Here is a 12,851-nt window from a genome sequence, read left to right on the forward strand (position 1 = left end):
GAGCCCTCTGTCTAGAATGTGAATCCCTGGCTCACCAGCTCCTCAGCCTCAAGGTCTCAGCTCATGCTAGTCACCCTTAACTGTCTTATCTCAAGGAGCCCCAATCACTCTCTCCCCAATTCCTGCCTGTCATATCATCCATTTATTTCCTTTATTACTAATAAAACGTGTCTCCTTGTTCTATGTTTGTCTACTCTGTGTCTTCTCTTTACTGTGAGCTCGCTCCAGTGAGGGCAGGCACCTGTCAGGACTGATTCCTGAGGCTTTGCATAATCCTTGATGCTCAGTAATGTTGTTTTTAAATGATGTTCGTGGTGGTTCATTTTATGTGTTAGTTGGGCTAAAGGAAGCCCAGGTAGCTAGTAAAACATTACTTCTGGGTTTGTCATTAAGGGTGTTTCAGAAGAGATTAGTTGAGTCAGTAGACAAAGTAATGAATTTTACCCTCCCCAGCACAGGTGAGCATTCCCCAATCCATCAGGAGATTGAATAGGAAAAAAAAAAAAAAAAGGTGAGGGGAGGGTGAATCGGCCCTCTGCTTGAGTGGGGACATATATCTTCTCCTGCCCGTAGATGTTGGCACTCCTGATTCTTGGACTCAGACCAGGACTTAAACCTTCGTCCCCTGGACTCAAACTGAATTATATTACTCTTGACTAACACAAAGTCCTGTATTTCTTTTTTTGGCTGCACCGGGTCTTCCCTGAGGTGTATGGGCTTTACTCTAGTAGTGGCATGTGGGCTTAGTTGTCCTGCAGCATCTGGAATCTTAGTTCCCCAACCAGGGATTGAACCCTCATCCGCTGCGTTGAAAGACAGATTCCTAACTAACTATTGGACCACCAGGGAAGTCCCACAAAGTCCTATATATTCTTGATTAAAATTTAGAAAGTTCAGGAAGTCACAAAGGAAAAAATTGAAATAAAACATAATTCCAGATATTATCATCGCCAATATTCTCTGTATATTTTTAAACCTTTCCATACCTATCTATATCTATATATATATTCTCAACCTTGACATTTTGGGCTCAGTAATTCTTTGTTGTGGGAAGCTGTCCTGTATACTATAAAGATGTTTAGCAACATTCCTGGCCTCTACCCACTAGATGCCAGTAGCACTTCCTCCCCTTTAAGTTGTGGAAATAAAAAACATTTCCAGACATTTCCAAATGTCCCCTGAGATCAAATTATTCCTACTGAGAACAACTGCTCCACTGCTGTGCTGTTTCTAATTTTCTAGTAGTATAAATTATGCTGTAATGAACACTTACATTTCTTAGTGGAAATATCTAGAAGTGAAACCCCAGGCCCAAAGAGCTTGCAGCTATCTAAGGGTTTGAATACATAATGCAAAATTTGCTCTAAGAGGCTCTATCAGAGTGTGTGAGGCTGTTCTTACCCCTGAGCCCCTCAAAAAATTGAGCAATCTTTCTTAATCCTGACATAAATAGCACTCCGAAATTTGACCCCAATATTCCTTCTTATTTTATTTTGCGCAGTTTCTCTACACATCCTCTAAGCTCCACCCTAGTGTTTTTCATTCTCTCTGACTTTGCCTCTTGATTCTTGCTGAGCCCTTGACCTGTCCCATACCACCCAGTCCAAATGCTGTTCCCACCATGGATTCTTTATGCTGCAGTTAGACTTTTTCTACTTTGAACTCCAAACTATTGGTTTGCTTCCATGTCAATAGGACTTTCTACAATCTAGTCTGTGTCATTTCTATACATTTGTACTCTCATCAAACTCAAAGTCTTTGAGGATAGGAGTAAAGCTTTACCCATTTAAAAAAGTCTCTAAAACAGCCCAGCCAGGTCCTTTCCTGTCATATGCCCACCAGGCTTAGTTCTGGCTGGGAATATAAGCAACTCTTTTGCAAGAAATCTATTTTTACCTCATTTTTCAATATGCCAGAATGAGACAGTCAAACCTGCTAACAAATTTTAGTGCTAATTGTTGGCTAGGTAGGGATAAGCTAGTATTTGCATCAGGTCACCTCCTATAAGCCTGTTCAATGGGCCTACCAGTTCAGATGTCAGTGAAGGAAATTTGAAGCTTCTTTCATTGGAAACAGGGGCTACCAGTACGCATAGGAGAGAATGCTTTCTGTCCAGTCTAAACACGAACATGTTCTACTGGAAAGGAGAAAACAGGACTGTAGACCCAACAATGCCACTGACTCATTCTATGACCTTGGAAAGGTTCTGTCTTCTCTCAAGGCTCTGTTGATTTTCCTAAGAACAAAACAGAAGAGTTGAATAACATCATCTCTAGCACTCCTGGTTCCAGGACTCTGAACGGGCTGGAGTGAGGGAAGACTGACCAGATGGTTGACCTGTCTGTTTCTGACCACAAGCCTTGCCAAAGGATCCTCCTGGAAGAAAAGCTGGAACTATTTATTTAACATAATCTCTACCCCAAGATCTATATTTCACTGAAAAGAAAATTGAAAAGCTTTGAAAATTTAGGTGATTCAAATCATAGGTGATTTTAAAATTTGTGTTTATTGAGATAAAATTCACATTACATAAAAACATCTTTTTAAAGGGTATAATTCTGTGGTTTTTAGTGTATTTCATATGTTGTGCCCCCACTAATCTATTTTCTTATCCTCCGGTAACTACTAATCTACCTTCTCTATGGATTTATCTGTTCTGGACATTTCATATAAATAGAATTCTACGATATGTGTGTGGCCTTTGTGTCTGACTGTTAGGGAAAGCACAGTGATTGAAACCGCCCACCCTGGCCAGGCACCATAGTAACCATTGGCATGCGTTGTTTTATGACAGGAGATCCTGATAAGGAATACAGAACTAATAAGCCACCACCAACCGGAAGAGTTCAGGAAAGGTCAAAAGGAGACATTGGGTGTCCATCCACTTCCCAGAATCCCTCTTGCTAGCATCCATCTTGGCTGAGCGATGCGTGCACCACCAGGAAAGACTGAATTAGAATGACTGGCCAAAGACCACCCAGAAATTAATCCCATCACCGTAAAACCCGAGACTTCGAGCCACGCGGCAGAGCTGTTCTCCTGGGTGCCCTTACCCTACTGCTCTCCACCCGGGTGCCCTTTCCCAATAAAGTCTCTTGCTTTGTCAGCACGTCTCCTCTGACAATTCATTTCCGAGTGTTAGACAAGAGCCCAGTTTTGGGCCCTGGAAGGGGTCCCCCTTCCTGCAACGTGACCATTCTCATTTAGCATAATATTTTCAAGGTTCATCCATACTGCAGCATGTAACAGAGCTTCATTCTTTTTTTTGACTGAATAATGTTCCATTATGATGGATATAGATACTACATTTCACTTTCCCATTTATTAGTTGGTGGACATGTAGGTTGTTCTCACTTTTTAGCTATGCAAGTCTTTGCGTGGACATGTGTTTTTGGTTCTCTTAGGTATATACACAGGAGTGGAACTGCTGGGTCCACAGGTGGTTTTAAGACACTGAGTTAGGAGGTAAAGAGGGAGGAATAAAGGAAAGAAACAGGGCACAGCAAGGAATCAACTGGGTGAAGGAGAGGTATGTGTGGAAAGGTGTTTTGTGAAGCACCTTTTGGAAAGAAGAGGAGCCTGAAATTCAGGACCTGCTAGAATGGGAATGGGTTGTGTTGTATGTCAGTGGCCATCACAAATCCTAGTGTTGTGTGAAATGGTGTCCACAGGCCCCCACTGTTCATCGCTTGTGTTAATAGCAATGATGAGGGAACTAAGGATGTTCAACTAGGAAGAGGCTCTGAAAGATTATTGGGAGTGGAGTGTGCCAGCTTGTTCAGTGAGGAACCAGAGAGCCAGACAAGCCAGTAGGTCAGAGACAAAAGTTATTATAATTAGGCAACACCAAGGAATTCCCTGGTGGTTCAGTGGTTAGGACTTAGCACTTACTGCCAGGGCCCTAGGTTTGATCCCTGGTTGTGGAACTAAGATAGCCCAAGCCTTGCAGTGAGGGGAAAAAAAAAGCAATACCCATAGTGCTTAAGAGGTGGTGTGTAAATTATTCAATATCCCTGGACCTCACTTTGGCTAGCTGTAAAATTAGAATTCTTTTACATGGTGGTTGTGGAGATGAAACAATATATTGTGTAATGCGCAGCTATGTACCCAGTGCATGTTAAATTGAACCATATAAAATTGCTCCTCTTTGACTATTTTTGTCCTCCAGGGACAGCAGTTTCAGACTGTTCAGTTTAATAGTAGTCATCCAACCAATATTAGTTATCAGAACTATCAAAGATTAACCTTAAAGATAGTCAAGTCCTTGTCATCGAAAGTAGGTAAGCCCAGGACAAGGCAGAGGATTCGAATATCAGCATTTAAATAGGAAGATGATTCCTGTTATTGGTAAGGAAGTGGTTGCAAATATTTTAAAAATAAATTTTATTGGGGTATAGTTGATTTGCGATTTTCCCAGAGGAATGAGGAACTGGCCTAGAATGAGGATTGAGAGACTGGAGGGAAGGAAGTGGGTACAGAAGCAAGAAAAAGGTGTGGAAGACACACTGGTTGACTGGGAGACAGGGCCTGAGAAACAGTGCCGTCAGCCTGGGTAATTTACGTCACTGGGCGTTGAGTGCCCCCCTTCAGGACCTTTCGCTGGCATTAAATGTTGATTTAGCCTCCATTTCCTGATTGGAGGACTTTCACCTCTGGCTTGCCAAACCGCACCACCGCTGTGAAGCCATAGAAGGGAAGGGTTTTCCCGGCCCCACCTTGAAACTGCTGGAATGGCCTCCAGCCTCATTTTGTCGGGCTCCATCCTCATTTTATGGCTTCCCAGGCGTCACAATGGTAAAGAATCCACTTGCCAGTGCAGGAGACTTGGGTTCTATTCCTGGGTCAGGCAGATCCCCTGGAGCTGAAAATGGCAGCTTGCTCCAGTATTCCTGCCTGGAAAATTCCACGGACAGAGGAGCCTGGTGGGCTACTGTCCATGGGGTCACAAAGAGTCAGACACGACTGAGTGACCGAACACACACAAACACACCCTCATTTTATACTTAATCTTGGCTGTCTGCCATATTTCATTTGTTCTTTTTCTTGACCTAGAGTTGATGTCAGTTCCGCACTGTCCTGCCTCCTGATGTTGACGTAATGCCTTTATTCAGCTACATGGGTTTCCTGTTGAGTCTGCCTCCAGAGCGTGGCTAGTCTGTGAAGTTCTCTTTGTTTTACTTTGAGGATCTAACCTGGGTGATGGATGAGCCATGAAAAATGTTCTCCTTAGGTGCATTTTAACCTTTACATCATTTTTATTTTCTCTTCTTTTTTTAATATTAATTTTTATTTATTTGTCTGTGCTGGGATCTTCAGTTGCTGTATGTGAGCTCTTAGCTGAGGCCTGTGGGATCTAGTTCCCTAAACAGGGATCAAACAATTTCCTAAACTCTGGTCTCAATTTTCTCATTTGCCAATTGTGATTGCAAATTGCAATAATGATTCTTATTTTATAGAACTGTGGTGAGGCTTAGTGGCAGTGTATGTATAAAACTTTCTTTGTGGCTAGTTCTCAATAAAAAGTGTATGTTAGTCATTCAGTCATGTTTGACTCTTTGTGGCCCTATGGACTGTAGCCCATCAGGCTCTGCTGCCCATGGGATTCTCCAGGCAAGGATACTGGAGTGGGTTGCCATTCCCTTCTGCAGGGGATCTTCCTGACCCAGGGATCAAACCCAGATCTCCTGCATTGCAGGCAGATTCTTTACCATCTGAGCCACCAGGGAAGCCCATAAAGGTAGTTTAAGACTTTTTGGGCTGCACCACAGAACATGTGGGATCTTAGTTCCCCAACTAGGGATCAAACCCCTGCTCCTTACACTGGAGGTGTGGAGTCTTAACCACTAGACCACCAGGGAAGTCCCTAGATATTTTGTTTAAATGTATGTAAACATCTTTCTGTGCCATTAAATATTCCATTACCACATGACTTTTAATGGTCTCACAGAGTTCCACTGGGTGGCTGTACCATAATTTAACATATTTCTAACTATTGGTTATTTAGGCTGATTTTTTTTCCTTCTTTTTTTCTTTTCTTTGGTATTCTTAAAGAACATTTGCTAAATCTTTGTGCACTTTCTTATTGTCTTATCTTTTAATAAAAATATGAACAGAAAGAACAATTTCAACTACTAATCTTTCAAGATGTTGTCCTGGCTATCCAAAGATAAAAGCGTTTAAGTAAAGAAATGTTGAGAAAGTCAATATTTTAGTGCATGTTCCATCTTGAATGACCATTTCCCACAGCACCTAGCTCAGAATCCTGAAAGAGCAAATCTGGAATGCTGGGACTTGTTATCACTATGAAACACCAAATAACAGATCACTTTCTGTACCTAAATATTACAGCAAGGGTGACTTGTACGGCTTCACCCCCAGTGTAAGAGTCACATTTCTTTTCTTCCTCCAAATCAAATCGTATATGTTCCAAGTCCCCATCCCACAGTGCTGGCAGGATATCCAATCTCAATAATTACTGTGACCATTGTTCCACCCCAGGGTCACGTGAAGACCTGTTGGTCTAACTCAGTTCAGCTGGAGAAAAGCCCTGTAACCTTTATTTGGTCCATTCTGCATCCACACATGGGCCCCTTGTCCAAACTGATAATGCCCTGAAACAGTGCTCTTCTTGGCCAGGGTTCTGGGGTTATTTCTATGGCTTCAGCCTCCCAGAGCTACCAAAAGGCACCCACGTGTCAAACCTTCCCACCTCCCCAGGGCAGGACGAGGCCCACGTCCTTGCCACTTGACGATCCTGCCAAGCCTAGCCCTCTTGGCAGAGGCTTTCAAAAATCTCCTTTCCTCCTCCATTCTTTCTCTCTCCAGGATAATTCAGTCTAATTTCCCTCAAAGGCCAAAAAGAAGAGAGGATCTCTCCTTGAGTCTGAGAATAGTTACTTCCTATCCTGCCACACAGCATCCTTGGGAGGCAAGTGATCAAGAAGTGCCAAGCCCCCTCTAGGAACTGGGGAAGAGGGAGCTGAGGAAAAGTGGAGAGGACTTCCCTGGGGGTATGTGGCTAAGACTCCTTGTTACCAGTGAAAGAGGCCCAGGTTCAATTCCCGGTCAGGGAACTGGATTCCACAACTAAGAGCCCACATGCCAGAACTAAGACCCAGCATAGTAAAGTTAATTAATTAGTTAAAAAGAATGGGAACAATATAAATGTCCATCAATGCTTACATGAATGATGGTCCCCCTAAAGAGTGGGATACCATGAAGCTGCTATGGCCAAGGATAGCCACAGCGATATTCCTTCTCCACCCCACATGTCCTTCTCACAATGTGACTTGGACATGTCTCTTATTGAGACTTGCAAGTAAGTGACTTTTGAGGCCAGATCCTAAAAGGCTATACATAATCCTATTACTGGAACCTTTGAAGTCTTCAGAGGTCATTTAAGCACAGACTGCCCTGAAAATGCCATGATGTGAGGAGGCCTAAACTAGCCCATAGAGAGAGACACAGGGTGAGGCCCTGAGTCTGCATGAAGAGAGATGTTCAGCCTTCAGCTTCTTCATTCCCTGTCTCCACTCTAGCCACTATCTGACTATATAGCTCTATCAGAGATCCAAGCCAGAACCACCCATGGAAACTCTTACCAAACCTCTGACCCACGGCAACCATGAGAAATAACAAAATGACGATTGGTATTTTAAGCCACTAAGTTTTGGAGTGATTTGTTACTTAGCAATAGATAGTTCATAAAGGAGCTCTTTATGCACTGAGATAGAAGAATCTTCAAAGCTTAGTTTTATTAATTTCTAAGAGTATAGAATAATAATTTATGCCCATTTCTTAAAAAAAATTTATATATTTATTTTGCTGTGTCAGGTCTTAGTGACAGCATGCAGGATCTTCACTGTCATGTGGGATCTTTCACTGCAGTGCATGGACTCTCTAGTTGTGGCACACAAGCTCCAGAGTGTGCAGGCTCAGTAGTTGCAGCAGGCAGATTTAGTTGCTCTGAGGCATATGGGATCTTAGTTCCCTGACCAGGGATCGAACCCATGTCTGTCATTGCAAGATGGATTCTTAACCACTGGATCACCAGGGAAGTCCCTGCCCATTTTTTTTAAAGTATATATGAGAGTGACTAATTGGTTGATTGTGGGAGTCTTGTACATGCATAGATCACTGGCTTATCAACCCTAGGTGTACGTTAGAATCTTCTGGTGGGCTTTTAAAAAGCATCACCTGATGTGCCTGAGCCCACTCTTTCCCAACTCAATCATAATATCTGAGGATGAGACCAAAGTATTTTTGTTTTCTAAAAGTTTCCCAACAGATTCTGATGTGTAGCCAGAGTAGGGAACTGCTGGTATAGACTAACCTGGAAGGCAACACAGGAAGCTGGTGCTGTGTTTGCCTCCAGAAAGGGAAGCTGGGGTAAGAATAGACAGTGTAGCAGAGAGATCTACTTTTCATTGTAAACTCTTTGATATTTTGAACTTGTTTACTAGTGTTACCTATTTCTAAGAATAATCACTGTTAGTTGCTCAGTCGTGTCCGACTCTTTGCAACCTCGTGGACTGTAGCCCACCAGGCTCTTCTGTCCATGGGATTCTCCAGGCAAGAATACTGGAGTGGGTAGCCTATCCCTTCTCCAGGGGATCTTCCTGACCCAAGAATCGAACTGGAGCCTCCTGCATTGCATGCAGATTCTTTACCAGTTGAGCTACCAGTGAGTTCTGCCAAAGAACAATCAAGTTAAATTAAAAAGAAAAAAAAAAAGAAAATGAAAAAAGCAAAACAGCTATATCAGCAGAAGGTGAGGTGAAGTTGCTCAGTCGTGTCCGACTCTTTGTGACCCCATGGACTTCTCCGTCCATGGGATTCTCCAGGCAAGAATACTGGAGTGGATTGCCATTTCCTTCTCCAGGGGATCTTCCTGACCCAGGGATCGAACCTGGGTCTCCCACATTGGAGGCAGACTTCAGCAGAAATGAATCCCAAATAGCAAATCAGGAACAGTCCACTCAACAGTGGAGTCTCAGAGGAAGTGACCTGTCCTTCCTGGAAGAGTGGGTAGTCAGGAAGGGCTGAGGAACTGAATCCTGAAGTAATCCCTAACCTGAGATGACTTCTTTGCTGGCCCATAACATCCCCAGTTAACACATCATTAGTTACACTTTGGAAAAGAGTTTGGGACAGAGTAATGGCTACAATGTAAAACCCTCTGGCTGCTAGTCACCTCTGTGCACCCTGAGACCAATGGGACGAAAATGCTCAGGCTTGGTTGGGAGGGGTGAAGAGATCTGGGTTCTGGCTGGCTGGGCTGCTGACATGCTGTTATTGAGGAAAAGCTGATTATTACTTAGCCAGCTCTCCTTTAGCAGGGATTTGGCTATCTGTTTCACACCTTAAGATTCCTGCTGCAGAGAACTGGAGCATGATGAAGTACAATAGGAATGGTGGACCAATGTCTAGCTGTATGAGGCCCCTGGGGATTTGTATGTGAGTGGGTGAGAGGACCACAACATTAAATAGCAGCCTGGATGCTGAATTAGTGGTGTGAGAGGCACCAATGACAGGCTCAGGAGAGAGACAGCTATAACAAAGAAAACCCCTCCCTGTCCCACCTCAGAATCCACTACTTGTCAGTTGAGTGGCTCTGTTAAGTAACAATATTCCAAGCTGCAATTTCTTCATCTGCAAAGTAGATGAGGGGCTTCCATGTGGCTTAGTGGTAAAGAATCTGCCTAGCAATGCAGGAGATGCCCGTTCTATCCCTGGGTAGGGAAGATGCCCTGGAGAAGGAAATGGCAACCTGCTCCAATATTCTTTCCTGAGAAATCCCACGGACAGAGGAGCCTGGTGGATTATATAGTCCATAGGACACGACTTAGCAACTCAAAAACAACAAAAGTTGATGAGAACGTATGGAATAAGAGACAGAAAATGATAGCCCTTATTATATTAAACCAGTCCTTAGTGGTATCTATTACACACAGGGATGAGGATAGTCTTACATTTGACTAACACAGTGAGTGTAGTGGTAAGGGTGGGCTTTGCAGGCAGCTATAATTGGATTGAAATCATGCTGTTGTCATTTATTAATAACTGTGGGACTGTGGACAAATCACCTAACATCTCTGAGTCTCATTTCTTCACCCGATAAAGGGAGAATCATAACATAACACTCCCTCAAAAGCTTCAGCTGCTGCTGCTAAGTTGCTTCAGTCATGTCCGACTTTGTGTGACCCCATAGACAGCCCACCAGGCTCCTCTGTCCACAGGATTCTCTAGGCAAGAATACTGGAGTGGGTTGCAATTTCCTTCTCCACAAAAGCTTCTATGAGGCCTAAATAAGATAATAAATGTGAAGTTTTGTGCATCCAGAAATAAATAACCAGAAATTGTTAACTGTTGTCTTCTGTTTGTTTGCAACTTATAAGGAGTGGACAAAATACATTACCCATTGTCTTACTTGACCCTCTCCAGGACTCTTGAGTGTGGGGCCATTAATTACTCTTGGAAAGGTGAGATTATGCGATTTGTCCTCATTGCTAAGGGATTGCACCAGGAGCAGAACCCAGGTGTTCTAATCCTAATATGGCTTGTGACTCTGGAAGTTCTGAAGCTGGTGGGTGACAGAAACCTGAGGCTCATCTCAGGATAAGAAAGGGAGTTCCTTGAATGTGTTCTTGAAAAGGGAAGAAAAGGAAGCTAACCATTTTGTTTCCTTCACTGGTTTTCTTTCACTCCCATCTATCCTATCATTCTATGCAATCATCATCTGTGAACCCCCGCTACAGGCAATACAAGATGGAAAATGAACAAATGAACATATAATCTATATCGGATAGTGCTTAGTTTGTGGCACATAATTAAATGAAGACTACATGCTAGAAAGTGATGAGCAGGACAGTCGCCAAGGAAAGGGCAGGCAGGTCTTTAGGCTGACACTGGAGAAATAAGTAAAAACCAGGTACTGGAACCAGTCAGTGTCTAGGTAGAGAAAGAGAACAAGCTTGGCAAAAGAGGCTAGGATGGAGGAGAGGGCTGAGGGAAGGAGAGTTGCGACGTTAGAAGGAAGGAGCCAGGGCCCAGAACGTTGAGGACTTTGGAGGAATAGGGAGAAATCTGACATTATATATGAATGTCAAGGAAAGCCACGGAGGAATTACATTTCATATTTATTTTTATATACTCATTTACATCTTTAAAAGAACCTTTGGGTATTGGTACCTTCGGTGGAGAGTAAGTTAAACTGGGGCAAGAGGCCCTCTTACTTTGTAGTGACCTTTCCCCATTTAAGGCCTCCATTTCTCTCAGTGGGTTTTCCAGGTGGCTCAGATGGTAAAGAATCTTCTCGCATATGTCAGAGATCTGGGTTCAATCCCTGAGTCAGGAAGATTCCCTGAAGAAGCAAGTGGCAACCCACTCCATTATTTTTGCCTGGGAAATCCCACGGACAGAAGTTCCTGGCGGGCTATATAGTCCAATGGGGTCGCAAAGAGTCGGACACGACACTGAGAGACTAGCACTTTCTTTCCTCTATCAATAAAAGAGAGGGGTGCCAAAAAGCCGAAGATGAAAACGATACCCCTCTTAAAGGAAGAACAATTTAAGCTCTCCTTAGAGCATTTCCACGTCTCGCCCGATAGCGAGTCCTCGCATCACCCTCGAAGTTAAGCCAGAGGACCGTGATCTGCCCACTTTCAACAGACGAAATCTCCTTTATAATCAGGAACGCGTGGCTTCTTCTGTACAGGACAGCCAATCGCGAGGAGGAAAGCGGCTTGGGGGCGGCACTCTTGCCGGTTCTGGCCGCGTCATTGGCTGATAGCCGCGTCGCTCTCTCGCAGTGCCACGTGACTGCGCATGCTGAATTTTCTCTCTATAGTCGCCTTCCGCACCTCCCGGCGGGTGCCTGCTCGCGGCTTGCCTCAGTCCCGCCCAGCCGGGCCACACCTCCTCCTGGGGCAGGGCGATGGGCGGGCGAGGGGACTGGCGGGTTAAAGGGAGCCCGGCCCGGGAGTGGGCTACCTCCGCTCGTGCCACGCTACCGCCTCAGTCCTTCCGCGGCGGAGGACGCGCCTTGGAGCCGGGTCGCACGGTACGGCCGAGACTCGAGAGGTGAGGCGAGGGGAGGGACTTGAGCCCGGGGAGAGTGAGCAGTTCTGGCCTCCGCGCGGTCAGCGGGCTCTTCTTGGAGTCGTCTTCACCAGCGTCCCACGTGTGGTGGGAGGAAGCCCTCGCCAACGGTCGCTGCGGGCAGTCGTGGCTGGGCCGTGAGAGGTGGGCGTGCCTCGGGGTTATTTCCTCTGTCTGCAGGGGCGGAGGCAGGGCCAGCGTCGAAGTCCCACATCCCCACCCAGGGAACCCCACCCAGGGAACCCGACCCAGCTCCTGCGCTTGAGGTCTGTTCGTCCTTCTGCGTCTAACGCGCCGGGTGGTCCTCAGCTCGTAGCTGAAGGTGCGGCTCTTCCGCCGGAGTCCTCTTTGTGCCATCCAGAACCCAGATATCTGGGAGCAGGACCGAGGAGATGAGGGCCACCTTCACCACTTCAGATGGGTAAACTCGCCTTGGGCAGGAGAGAGGACTTGATTATCTTGGTTTTAAAAACCACACACCAGGTTAAGTACAAATCAGACCTCTGCTTCTTTGGGATTCATAGACTGAAGTTGAAGTCCTTTCGCTGGTGAGATGGAGACACTGAAAGGACACAAAAAGGGACAGAGCCTTGCTGAAGTCACACAGCAAGTCATTTGCAGAGCTAGGACTTGTACCCAGCTCTTCCAGACTCATCCAGACTATTAGACTGGTCCCCTTCTTTGTGCACATTGTTGGACCACGGTGAGTTAGAAGCATTCAAGACTTAAACTCCTTTCTGACACTCATTCTA

The 12,851-nt window shown here is 44.9% G+C and overlaps 2 protein-coding genes across 8 annotated transcripts in view; one reads left to right on the top strand and one right to left on the bottom strand.

Moving 5' to 3' along the window:
• Positions 1 to 12,851, bottom strand: part of PDE6A (phosphodiesterase 6A) — a 128,958-nt gene that overhangs the window by 83,297 nt on the left and 32,810 nt on the right. The gene's annotated exons all lie outside the window — the stretch shown is intronic.
• The window catches only part of SLC26A2 (solute carrier family 26 member 2), a 110,494-nt gene that overhangs the window by 76,855 nt on the left and 20,788 nt on the right, over positions 1 to 12,851 (top strand). The window contains exon 1 of one of the 6 annotated variants that reach the window (XM_069592421.1): positions 11,925 to 12,081. The exons of 2 other annotated variants lie outside the window; for them this stretch is intronic. The gene's annotated coding sequence lies outside the window, so the exon portion shown is untranslated. Of the gene's footprint in view, positions 1 to 11,924; positions 12,803 to 12,851 lie in introns of those variants that run through there. 3 more of the 6 variants (XM_069592424.1, XM_069592427.1, XM_069592422.1) reach the window with 3 other exon arrangements.

This window comes from Ovis canadensis, chromosome 5, assembly GCF_042477335.2.
Source record: "Ovis canadensis isolate MfBH-ARS-UI-01 breed Bighorn chromosome 5, ARS-UI_OviCan_v2, whole genome shotgun sequence".
Taxonomy (NCBI): domain Eukaryota; kingdom Metazoa; phylum Chordata; class Mammalia; order Artiodactyla; family Bovidae; genus Ovis; species Ovis canadensis.